Source organism: Notolabrus celidotus, chromosome 12 (genome assembly GCF_009762535.1).
Source record: "Notolabrus celidotus isolate fNotCel1 chromosome 12, fNotCel1.pri, whole genome shotgun sequence".
NCBI lineage: Eukaryota > Metazoa > Chordata > Actinopteri > Labriformes > Labridae > Notolabrus > Notolabrus celidotus.
In genome coordinates, this window is record NC_048283.1 from 2,414,462 (window position 1) to 2,428,440 (window position 13,979).

Genomic DNA, 13,979 nt, shown 5'->3' on the forward strand with positions numbered 1-13,979 from the left:
TTTCATAGTTTTGATGTCTTCAGTATTAAACTACAATGTGGGAAATAATTAGAATAGATAAAAAACCATTGAATGAGAAGGTGTGTCCAAACTTTTGACTGGTAGTGTATCTGACAAACCCTATTCATTTTCACATTCACTTGTTTCTCTGATATATATTAAGAAAGCAATTTGTTTTGTCTTAGGCTACAAATTTTCATTTTGTTATCATTGTAGAAAATCAAATCCTGATCCTTAATGAGGGCCTAACTTTAGTCTCTAATGCAGACATACAAGATTGCACATTGGATGGATGGATGTTTAGATTACTACCACTTTGCAGGAAATTGCACTCTTACTGTATATCTGCAACAATCACGGTCAAGATGCTGCATCAAACACTGTGCAGAAACAACATTAAGACACATAAAAACATGATGGAAGGAATATTAAAATTAGCTTCTAACTTGTTAGAACAGACTAGAACTTGTAGATAATTCAATAACTTAAAAAATAATCTAAAAGATGGTTTCAAATAGATATCTGAAGAAATGTAACTAAATATCCAATGTGCAAAGTTTTTGATTGAACATGTATGTATGTACTGAATACAGACAGTGGATATTTATATATACTTATGTATAATTAGTTTACACATAATTACTTTGGCTGCACTCTCTCAACCAACTCCATCTGTATCCAGTGGCAAGACATAGTCAGGAGGACCGGAGCTGGTCCTGGTTTCAGTGGATGATCTGAAGACCTTAGATGGAGATTGCTCCTCCAGGGGTCCCACATACCCTGACTCATGCAGGCTGGGTTAGTTCAGGGTTAGTTAAGTGGTGCCTGGGGGTTCAGCATGGCAGCTTCTGATGGTGCTGACTCACCAGGGATGTTGAACCTGGTGTGCGCCTACGGTAGCAGCTCAGATGGAAGTGCAAGCTTGTCAGACAGAGAAGCATGAGGAACATTTTAATTATGGTGCATTTATTTTCAGACATGTATGAACAAACAGTGACTGAGTAGAGCTGCAGACAGAATTCAAAACACACTAGAATATCTGGTGCTGGTTTCCATGTGAACTCAAACTTTCCCAATTTGTCAGCATGTCACCAAAATGTAATTCTGCTCTGCTTTGATTTAGTTTTGACTTTTGAATATTCACAGCAGGGCTTGTCTGTAGCATTCATCTCCAAAAAAACAGGACTGGTGACAAAATAAATGAGGAAACCGGAGGGGGAAAAGTCAAATCTGTGTGAGAAAATGAAGCAGGGAGCTCTTTATTAAAGTTAGGTGGACAGCTTTCCTTGATCAATAACAGCAGAGAGGCAGCTGAAGGTTGTTCCAACACATTCGTCCATCAGTGCAGGCGATAGGACCTTTAAACTTTTCTATTTCTGGAATCCTCCATCTCTGCTGCAGCCAGCTTCATATAACCAACTCCATCTTTTCTCGCCGTCTTTATCACCCCTGCCCAGGCATCTCAAGGAGCCAAGAAAGAAAAGACTCCATCTTTTTTTCTTATCCTCATTAGGTGCTAGAAAAGAGCCCACTTTTTTTTCTTCTTGTGGCCATCCCGCCTGCCTTTGTCTCTTAAATCTGCCTTCAGGCCAGGCGACGGGAGTCATGATGGAGCTGGTGCCATACAGAGCGCGATCGTCCTCGGTGATACTGATGCTCTGAAAAAAGGTATTTCACAGAAAGAAGGAGGAAGGGGAATGTGCTTTTTGAGCTCAGACATCCTGCGGCTTTGTATTCACGCTCACAGCCAACTTCATTTCAGCACGAATGGCTACTAATCAAGCAGTGAAGGCTTCATTCTGCATTTTAAAGCTCACTTTAGCATCTTAAACGCCAATAAAGTCTGCAAAAGTACTTGCAAGTCTGAACACGCCGGTATTTATTCAGGCAGTTGTGCAGTCATAGTCATCCAAACGCAGCTGAGCTTTGCAACATGATATGTAGGAGTTTTTGGAGTTTTAGTGCAGCGTGAAAGGTTGAATGAAATTTATTCCAAGCTTTCAAACTTAATCACTTTGACATGCAGCACTTTTATGCCACCACATTTCATAGAGACATATTCTATTTTCTATTCTGACATCTTCACCTGGAAGCTATAATTTGTCATTACTCACCAGATGATAGTTTTACACGTATTATATTTTAATCTGATCCACTGTCAGGGTACTGAACAAACCTGCGGTAGTTATATCTGCTGCAGCATTAAAAAAATTCTTCACAGCTTCAGTTTTTTTCTCTTTTTTTTTTACGCTCTCATTCAAAGTGGAGGTGTGAGAGGCAGAGACAGTTTAAAGAGCTCTGTAATGCACTATGCAGCAATAATGGGCTTGCACTGTGAAAAGAACATTGGACACAATGAGAACATTTGCTGACCTTTAAACTCACAGTTTGCTGCAAGTTCTTACATTTTCAGCACCTTAAATGGAAAAGCATTCTCTTATGGGACTTCTGTTCCTACACTTGCATTTCCCATTAGTTTAATACAAAGGAAAGTGGAGCAAATTATTCTGTAACGTCCAAGGGTTGCTTGTGCTTAAATCTTATATACTTTTTACAAACCAGTGAATCTTTGAAGCTTTGCATGCATCGGTTTTTAACCATGCATTAATGGTAGTTTTACTCACACAACATCCTGATTAGGTGTGAATCATATCCCATTGGTAGTTGCTGCTATGTATCCTTATTGTACTGGTTTTGCTGATTGCTTTCTGCATTCTTTTGCATTTCTTACATTATTTTGCTCATATCCCCCCTTTGTTTCCACTAAAAGTAACGGGCACTGGATTTTGGGCATTTATAAATCACCTGGACATTGTGGTGCAGTAGTGCGCTACGGCTCTCCCCCCTCGCCCCCCTTTCCTCCTACTGGGTGACCTGGGGGTCGCCCTGGGTGCTCCGGCGGTACCTGTTTGCTTCCGGTCTGGGTCCTTTGCTTGTCCCCTGGCCTGGGTCTCCCGCGGCGGGTTGGGTCCTTCGGTCTGACTGCTCTCGCGGCCCGGGTGCCGGGCCGTACCGCTCGGCTGATCTGACCCAAGTGGTTTCATCTGCACCAGTGGTGGTCTTGTTACACAAATAGAACACAGCACGGCGGCAACCCTCTGCGACCCAAGCTTCAGTAATGATTGTGGACACTAAGGGTTGCTTAATCATTAGTATCACCCCACGGATTTTTTTTTGGCATCATGGTGAGATGGTCCCTCTCCATCTAAGTGTCTTAGGTCTCTCTCTCCTTCTCTCTCCCTGTCCCTTTGTATATCCTTATGTAATCTTTCTTTCACTTTCTCTTATTTTTTTTTATTTTTTTTTTGGCCCACCTAGGTGTGCACGCCCTCTTTTACAGAACATGATATTAGCTGCCAATAAAAGATAGGCCAGAGTTCTAAGAGGGATGGTGATGGTCGCATGCACACAGTCACAAGCACAGAAGAAAAAGGTTTTCTTTCTTTTCTTTTGCTGCAAGAATAAATTGCATGAATATTTGACAGTTTGTGACAAACATGACACAAACCAGAAATATATATGCAGACAAGAGGAAAAAGAAAAATAAAAAAATAAAAAAGCTAACACTTTATATTAATTACACACTTTTAAGCATTAATTAAGCATTAATTAATGCTTAACTCATCATCTGTAAAGCATTGTTCATACATTAATACTCATTTATATATCATGTACAAACACAGTTATAAATGTTTTATTATTCATGAATATGACTCTCTATAATGTGTTAACTAACTCTTTGTTCATACTTTATAAATGATGGATTCACCAATTACAAATGAGCTATTATGGTCATTATAAACCAGTTATAAACACATTTACAGGTTATGATTCTAACATTTAGTAAGGGTTAGTGAACACCTTATTACATAGCAAATTATGATTAATTAAGGTAGTCACAAAGGACTTATAAGCTGCTTGTTCATGGTTTTGTGAGCTGATCTAAAGTGAGGACTTTTTATGCTTTACAAAGCATTCATTAATGAGATTTAAGACCAGCAGCACCTTAAAACACAGAATCCAAGTTATTGTTCAGTTTTGCAGCTGCATTTTAACTTGTGTTTACAAATGGTTTTATACAGCCAGAGTTTAAATGTTACTGTGTCTTTTTATATATTTGATATGTCATATTTTATTTGAGTTTTTCCACTGTGAGCACTTTAAGTTTGAGAGATTTTCTTTTTCAGTTGCAGAGTATTTTAAGTTCATATGAAGAGTTATTTTGATAAACGGAGGTTTTTTCCTTTTAATAAACACAAGTTTAAGTCCATGTGTTGTGTCTGTTTCCTTATTCTGTTGAATCAATATCTGTGACTTCTGTGTTTTAAGGTGCTGCGGGTCTTAAATCTCATTAATGAATTCTTTGTAAAGCATAAAAAGTCCTCACTTTAGATCAGCTCACAAAACCATGAACAAGCAGCTTATAAGTCCTTTGTGACTACCTTGATTAATCATAATTTGCTATGTAATAAGGTGTTCACTAACCCTTACTAAATGTTAGAATCATAACCTGTAAATGTGTTTATAACTGGTTTATAATGACCATAATAGCTCATTTGTAATTGGTGAATCCATCATTTTATAAAGTATGAACAAAGAGTTAGTTAACACATTATAGAGAGTCATATTCATGAATAATAAAACATGTATAACTGTGTTTGTACATGATATATAAATGGGTATTAATGTATGAACAATGCTTTACAGATGATGAGTTAAGTATTAATTAATGCTCAACTAATGCTTAACTAATGCTTAAAAGTGTGTAGTTAATATAAAGTGTTACCATAAAAAAAATAAAAATAAAAATAAAAAAAAATAAATAAATCACCTGGACAGTAATTAGGAGGTCAGCTACCATTTTTCACAGAGTTTCCACCAGAGTTTGCCTGAAATCAGGAGGATCTTAAATGATGCACTACGGTCTCCCCCAAATCTCACAAAACACTCAACAGAGTCTTCATGCAAGAACTGTAGGAGATACTTACAGGAAGTTGCTGTACTCCAGGCAAGGATTTTCACTCTTGAAGCTGAAAACGGGCTACATGACCATAGACTGTAAATAAAAATGGACAGCGTTGCTCCGCCTCTTCCTGATGTACAGTTCTGAAGCCAAAAAATCCTGCTCCTGGGCGCCGCCATTGTGCAGCCAGAGCCTGCGAAGCCACTGTGATAAGTTTCACTCCACGGCGGCTGTAAATCAAAGGAAACAGGAAGTAAAACCCTGTTTTTTAAACTCTAATAACTAATGAAAAAGAAACTCTTCAGGAAAAATAGGCCTTGGACACAAAACAGTCAAATAATAACTACATATCACATTTTTCGCCTCCTTTGCGCTTAGGGGCAGGCTGCCACCGCGAGGAGGCGACCTGCGACTGCCCCAGCCGCGGTAGGAGAGACGCTCCCGGAGAGAGCGCTCCTTCCGATTGATGGCAAAGCGACCCTCAGACATATCACCACAGCATACGGATGTGAGAAACATTCGTACCACGTGTATTTATTTTTTAAAGTTTGACTGCTCCCCGAGATGGATTTTTTGACCTCTACTGCAGCCAGCCACCAGGGGGCAGACACACTGCTGAAAGCTTCACCACCAGGGCCTTCTCCGGCACGCTTGCTCATGACACACTCCCCATAACAGCCAGTGGTGAGATAGGTAAGTCTGGGGCTAACCAGAACACAAAAATTACCACTCACGTCTTACAACATCGTTTTGGTGCGAACAGCCCCTGCAAAGGCAGATTGAAAAATAAGAACAGACTCAACACATTGAATGATTGGTATTATCGTGGGAACTCTGATAATTTGTGATAATTGTGGAGGACGTCTGTGTTTTGTATCTCATGCAAATCGATCATGTCTGTCATTTGTAAAGTAGAAATCCCAGGGACTACCTGAGTTTAGGACACATAGAGGTCTTCTGATGCTGATCCAGTCCGAATCAGCATCTCAGTAATTTGGGGTGGTCTTTTTCTTAGAGGATCTCTATGGTTCCAGAGTGTGATGCTGCACAAAGATACAAGGTGGATGTCAATCAGAAATGTCAGTAAAGTCAAGTAACAACCACTGACATCAGGGGGTGATTCACAAGTTACCAGGGGTCCAAAGGTAATACTAATCCTGAGCACATAACGCTTTTTAAATGAGACTGAAAATCTGATTTCCTCTGATTTCATAACCTGGCACAAGACTCTGAATTTCCTCTGGTAGTGGGACAAGGTGACCGTGGACTATCAGATCAGACATTACCATTTCTATTTCCAATGACAAATTGAATGCAAATTAAATGCAGGGTTATCCTCTTTTCCATTTTCCACAATTTTTGGACTTCTCATCAGTAGCCAAAAAATGTAACCTTTTTGGAGGTAAGGGTGTTTTAAAAATGAATTTGAGCAACTTTGTGAAGTCTTCTTAATGACTATTCATACACCTGTAAAATGCCAAACCATGTACCTACCATACTGCTCGTGTCTATAAAGTCAGCTTTGCCATTTATATTCACGCTCATCCTGATGCGATGAAGACTGGCACCATCAAAGCTGAAAGTCCAAGGTGTTGTGAGTGGCATCACTTAGATCATATTGTATTCTTCTTTAGTGGTGTGTTCATGTCACCGTTAGACCTGCCAAATAAATCTTTTGGACGTTTCATTGATTGATAGTGAAGCGGTCTGTTGGGATGCGATTAGGTGTGTTCATCACATCAGACACAGGCTGTTTGCTCGCAGAGTCCTCGTGTTGTGTTGAGTGTTGTTGTCAATATTGTAGATGAATGCATGGAGATAAACAGTGTGTGTCTTGAGTGTCGTGTGTGTTTATGTGTGTGTGTGTGTGCTGAGGAGTTCTCTTTTCCATTACAGCCTGTGGTGTGGATGGTTCCCATCCATCAGTTCAAAGAGCAGAATAACCAAGAGTGACATTCAATTATGGTATGCTAATTTGTGTTCTTTATTTATTTATTTGGGTCTCACCATTCATTTACTTAATTAACAATTTTGGACGAGAGCTATCACAAGCAGATTGCAATATTCTCTCCAATAACACGCCGTAATGAAATATATTATTAGCAATAAACTTAATGGAACAAGTGAAGTGAGACTCCTCATCGCTGCAGGATGGATGGCAAATTAAGGATAATGAAGGCAGCCAACACAGAACACAGGCTCAGGAAAACAGCTCCTGTAAGGTATTGTTTAAGATTTCCATGAAACAGGACGTGTATTTTGATCTGCGCTTGTTTTGTATCATCCTGATGCGTAACAGCACTTACATTGTCCAGCTGTCAGCGGTCGGCCTGAAGAGAACCTCTCCTGCCCTCTTGTTGTTACGGCAAATTGGACCTTGTCCTCAATGAAAATGTAATTAGAGCGCTAAAAGAGAGGATGGGTGTTTTGACAGGCACGACTGCACTCAAGATGCATGAATGTAATTAAAAATACTTCGCTGGACGCTGCAGCTTCTGGTGCTCACTTCTAAATTCTGATTTGTGGTTTGATTGTTTTTATGATGTGGTTCGTTTTACTCATGATCCTTAAGTTTTACAGTTGATGGTAAAAATTCTAACACACTTTGCTTCACACAAAGTCAATATTTTTAAAATCCAGTCTCTATAGTTTCTTACATTTTTAAAGCCCAAATGACTAATAGGTGTGATCAAATCAAGTAAACTACCTCAGCTGGCAGCTGCAAGACTGGCTGTAATGTCTGCAATGTTACCCTGGAAGTAAATGCACCTGATTTAAAGAGCATCCATTGAAGGTACTGAACACGCAGACACATCAGGTGGTTCTCATTGAAACCACCAGACTACATTGACAAAAGCATTCATCTTCCCTTTGCGGCATGAGGAACACATGTGAGTTGCTGTTCTACCTTTTTCTCTACTGTGTTTAATTGTGATTTGTGGATCCAAGAAAGCCTTTAAAGCACGAAGGTCACACAGCAAAACAGGCTGAGGCAGAGTTAGACCAGCAACTCCTTAAAAATAATGTTTATTGGGGCACTGGTGGCCTAGCGGTCTAAGCGCCCCACATAGAGAGGCTACAATCCTCCTGTCCTATCAATAAAGGCAAAAAGTCCCAAAATAAAACTTAGTAAATAAATAATAATAATAATAATTTGTATTGCATTCCTCTTTTCTAAAGCCACTCAATAACATTGACAAAAAACTAAAATTCTACCTTGATGCATGGGAAACACAAGAGTTGTTCGTCTACCTTTTCCTCAACCAGTGTTCTTCTGTGTAAATGCTGATTCTGAAGTTGGGGCCAAGATGATCCTTTAAAACCTGCAAAGTCAAACAACAAAATAAATGAACAACAATACAGAATCTGTCAGTGGTAGATCAACAGCTCCTGAACAAAACTGTCTGTTATGTCGCTCTATGTAGTGCCACCAGAGTGTAATGACAAAAGAACAATAATTTAACGTTGCAGCATGTTTAACATGGGAGTTGCTGGTCTAGCTTTTCAGCAACAAGTTTGTTTCATTGTAAAAACACAACAAAAAAAGCAGACAGAGATACTGGTAGACTAGCAACTCCCTTACAAAATGTCTAACGTTGCTTTTTGGAAAGCCACCAATTTACACTGACAACATCTTGGTTACCTTGCAGTAACTACCCACATGGGAGTTGTTGGTCTACCTTTTCAGCAACAAGTTTGTTTCATTGTTAAAACATAAAAAAAAAAAATCAGACAGAGGCATTGGTAGACCAGAAACTCCCTTACAAAAATGTCTAACGTTGCTCAATGCAAAGCCACCAAACTACACTGACAACATCAACTTCACCTTGCAGCAACTCCCCACACAGGAGTTGTTGGTCTACCTCTTCCTCAACCAGTTTTCTTCTTTGTAACCACTGTTTCTCAAGTTGAAGACAAGATAATACTTTAAAACCTGCAAAGTCAAACAGCAAAATAAATGAACAACAATACATAATCTGTCAGTGGTAGACCAACAACTCCTTAATGAAATTGTCTGTTATGTCGCTCTCTGTAGAGCCTCCAGACTATACTGACAAAAGAGCAATAATTTAACCTTGCAGCATCTGAGACATGGGAGTTGTTGGTCAGACAGAGGCATTGGTAGACCAGAAACTCCCTTACAAATATGTCTAACATTGCTCAATGCAAAGCCACCAAACTACACTGACAACATCAACTTCACCTTGCAGCAACTCCCCACACTGGAGTTGTTGGTCTACCTCTTCCTCAACCAGTGTTCTTCTTTGTAAACACTGTTTCTAAAGTTGAAGCCAAGATAATCCTTTACAAACAGCAAAATAAATGACCAACAATACATAATCTGTCAGTGGTAGACCGACAACTCCTTAATGAAATTGTCTGTTATGTCGCTCTCTGTAGAGCCTCCAGACTATACTGATAAAAGAACAATAATTTAACCTTGCAGCATCTGAGACATGGGAGTTGTTGGTCAGACAGAGGCATTGGTAGACCAGCAACTCCCTTACAAAAATGTCTAACGTTGCTCTTTGCAAAGCCACCAAACTACACTGACAACATCTACTTCACCTTGCAGTAACTCCCCACACAGGAGTTGTTGGTGTACCTTTTCCTCAACCTCATTGGTTTGAATTGCATTGAAGTTAACCTTTAAAAGAGAAGACTGTCTCTTACAAAGTCTATCCTTGTATGGATCGCCCCCATTAAGTTGTTGCTTTTCAAACCTGTCTGCCATTTAGACCCCAAAGGAGGTAAATGTTGAATCCAGCGATTAGAAGTCCTGGAATTCCCACCATAACATGATGAGAGCTAACAGCAGACATTCTTTACATCATCATTAATTCCCATCAGGTGTGTACTGGCCTCTCTAGATTCTGAACAATGTGACTCAGACTGGGTATACTGAACTCTGCATGACTTGAAGCAGTATCACAAGCTTAAAACAGTCTCTCCTGCCCTCAAAGTTCACACAGTGGCAGTCTAATTGGGTGGAAAGAGACCAAGCAGCAGTGGATCTTGCTGACCTCTGAGACCAAGCTGGACATACAGTAAGAGGGGACTGGCTTTGATGTGAAGATGATAAGGTCTGAAACTGACTGAAGTTCAGTCCAAGCCTGTGGGCAAGTATCCGGTTATGTTTTTGAAGCAGAGACGCTGACCATATGATGGAAAAATAAGAGTGGAGGAGTTCAAAGCAACGCTGCGTTTAAGTCCACATCAGAAAATCTCATAACAAAGACTCAAGAAACAAAGCTTTAAGGAAACCGTATCGTTAGGCGGTGTATTCACTTCACATCTACTTCAGAGAATGCCCTTTTAACATGAACAAACAGTAGCTACAGAATAAGTGATAACTTTAAAGCACTAAACTCACATGTCTAGAGTCAGAAGACAAGTATGAAGCAACAATGGTGTCTGCATCAGGGTGCAGAGATAGTGTGGAGAGAGGAAATAGCATGCATGTGAGCAGAGGCAGTCTATATGGTCTTATGTGGTGATGGAGTGATTGTACTGACAGACTGATAAGACATGTGACAGCAGGTTTTAGGCTTTTAGGCCTCTATATCTAGATGTAATTTTTTTGGGGTACCATTTTGGGACGGTTGAAGTTTACTTATATGATAATTTGCTCTTCTTAAAGGTACAGTGTGTTGTATTTAGCAGCATTTAACAGAACAGACTCAGGAGAAATTGCAGTTGATATTCATAAATATGTTTAAATTAGTCTATTTCTCTTTTAACTTTTTTTTATTGAGTTTTCCATAAACTTCACCATGATGCATTTTATTCCCAGCACACATTGCAGGTAAACAAATACAAAAAACACATAGAACAGCTGCTGTAGTATTTAAGGTTTCCATTCCCCTTCCATGCTTAGTGACCCAGCACTTGGTACTTAGGTAATTATTGTGGTGATGACAAGTTAATTGTTGATGATGATAATGGAATGTCTTAAATTGTTTGGTTGCTTCATTTTTAGATGTTCCTTATTTTAATTAATAAAAAAAAATCCTTATTTACTTTTGTGCATTACCTCACTGCTTGGCAGTACCTGCATCCAAATGGACTTGAAGCACTGTGTTACTCTTACTGATCTTGTTTCCTCTTGTCTAGATCTTTGCTTGTGTTGTTCTTGTTCTCGTATGTACGCTGCTTTGGATGAAAGCGTCTGCTAAATGACATTGTAACCAAGCGGCAACCTCCGGTCTAAAAATAGGTTAAAATGAGCCTTTCAGGAGCGACCGCCAACTTGCACGCCCATGTTTCAGTAGCAGAGAACAGACAAACTAGTTACATATGATTTTTGTATTTTTTTTTAATTTTAAACAGAGTTTTATTGTTTTTTGCTTTTCCACAGACAGAAAATAATTCAATCAAATCATGCATCTTGTCTTCAAACAACATTACACATTTAAAGGTGACATATCATGCAAAATGGACTTTTTAATGGTTCTCTACCTGAAATATGTGTCCCTGTCTACAAACCCCCCGAGAATGAAAAGAATCCATTCTGCCCCTGTTCTGATTTCTCCACCTTTCTGTAAATGTGTGTTAAACGAGCCGTTTCAGACTTCCATGGTTTTGTTACGTAACAACAATATCCGGTCTGTCACAGAGTCAGAGCTCGGAGCTTGTTCAGCCCATAGATTGTATAAAATACAACTCAACCCCTCCTCTGTTTTTCATTCCCTGCACACATGTGTGCTAACAAGGAGCTTAGGAGGGAGGCATGCTAGTTGTAGGCTGTCTTAATAAACACAAAGGTTGGTTTTACTCCCCACGTCTGCAGATTTGAAGATCTAGTGGATGATTTTCATTTATCATGGATAAGTGCTAGCGCTAGTTAGCATAGCTACATAGCTACATGTCGTAGCTGTAGCTGTGTACCAAGACACACGTCTACATACTGACTAATAAAACAACAAGAAACACTAAATCTGTGACTAATGGTTCAGAAAGGTCCTGCTGCCTTTCTGGTAGAGGTCGGTTTTACTCCCCACGTCTGCAGATTTGAAGATCTAGTGGATGATTTTTATTTATCATAGATACGTGCTAGGGCTAGTTAGCATAGCCACATAGCTACATGTTCGTAACTGTGTACCAAGACACACGTCTACATACTGATAAATAAAACAACAAGAAACACTAAATCTGTGACCAATCCTTCAGAAAGGTCCTGCTGCAGGCGCCTCTCCGTCAGGATCACATTCTGGATCAGATTCAGAGGGTTGAAGTAACGTGATCTCTGAGCAGCCGTATATATTCAGCCAACATGTAAACATTAGATCAACGTGCTGGACAGCCGAGGGCACATCCACTTCCTGAGGGGGCGTGGTCAGAGAGAAAACAGAGTGTTCTGAGGAGGGCTGAAGAAGAAGGCTTTTCAGGCAGACCAAAATCTGATTTCAAAGTGTTTTTTTGAGCATAAACTTTAAAGACATGTTTTGGGGACCTCTTAGACCAATATATGTTGATGAAAAAAGCGTGATATGTCACCTTTAAAGTAAAGCATTAAGAGTGGATTGCATGAAGACATTTACATTAGAAGGAGAAGAGAAGGAAGAAGAGGAAAAATAAATAAATAAAATAAAATACATAAAACAAAATAACATACTGCCACCGTATCATACCCTACATTCCAGATTACAAGAAAAAAAAAAAAAAAAAACAGCTGCCAGACCACTCCCCCCACAGGTTGATATTATGCGTATTGCCATAGTAATACGTTTTCACATATCAAGTGCACGCAAATATAATACCTGATAAAAAAAGAAAAAGAAAAGGCAAATATCGACATTAGGGACTGAATAAAAAAAGAAAAAGAAGAACAGGATGCTTATTGATTAGCTCTCTGCAGGTTTGGCCATTTTATGTTGTTTTGTTTTGTCCCCTCATCAGAAGTTGAGTCTGTTCTTTCGGTAAATAGCTGAACACAGAGGATGATTTTGGTATTTAGTGAGTGGCCATGCAAAATGCACTGGTGAAAAGACAAAGAAAAGATTGTATTGACAGATGTTTTTGCATCACAGGAGGCTGCACGCCTCCTCACCTGCACGCCTCCTCACCTGCACCCGCTCCCGTGACCACATCACCCCCGTCCTCCAACATCTTCATTGGCTCCACGTCCCCTACCGCATACAGTTTAAAATCCTCCTCCTCCACCACCAGGCCCCTTCCTACCTCACTGACCTCCTCCACCACCAGGCCCCTTCCTACCTCACTGACCTCCTCCACCATCACACTCCTTCCTACCTCACTGACCTCTTCCACCACCAGGCCCCTTCCTACCTCACTGACCTCCTCCACCACCAGGCCCCTTCCTACCTCACTGACCTCCTCCACCACCAGGCCCCTTCCTACCTCACTGACCTCCTCCACCACCAGGCCCCTTCCTACCTCACTGACCTCCTCCACCATCACACTCCTTCCCGTAACCTGCGCTCCTCACATGCCAACCTCCTGTCCCCACCTCACAGAACCAAGCACCGAACCTGGGGGGACAGAGCCTTCTCAGTAGCCGCCCTCACCCTCTGGAACTCACTCCCCTCCCATATACAAAACTGCTCTGACCCTTCAGTTTTCAAATCTCTTTTAAAAACTCACCTTTTTAGGTTAGCTTTTTCTTGTGATTGTACTGTTGTGTTGTTTTGTTTGATCTGTTTTATTTGTTATTTGTTTATTTTGCTTGTATTGATTTTAACAATTGTACAGTGTCTTTGAGTTTTTGAAAAAGCGCTATATAAATAAAATGTATTATTATTATTATTGTCCTTGCAGGCCACCACCACTTCACCAACAGGAGGGGTGAGCAGGGGAGCATCTCCATCTTGAATCTTCTGTACCTTTAACATTTCACTAATTTGAAACACTGCTCATTGCTGACATCTATGTTATCTGTTTGTTTCCTAAGGCAGGACAATGGTTGATTGTTTGAGGGGCTCGAACAACTGCGAGCTAGCTTTTCATTCATCAGACCTTCCTGCCAGACATGTAGACGTCAAGGTCGTCTGTTCCG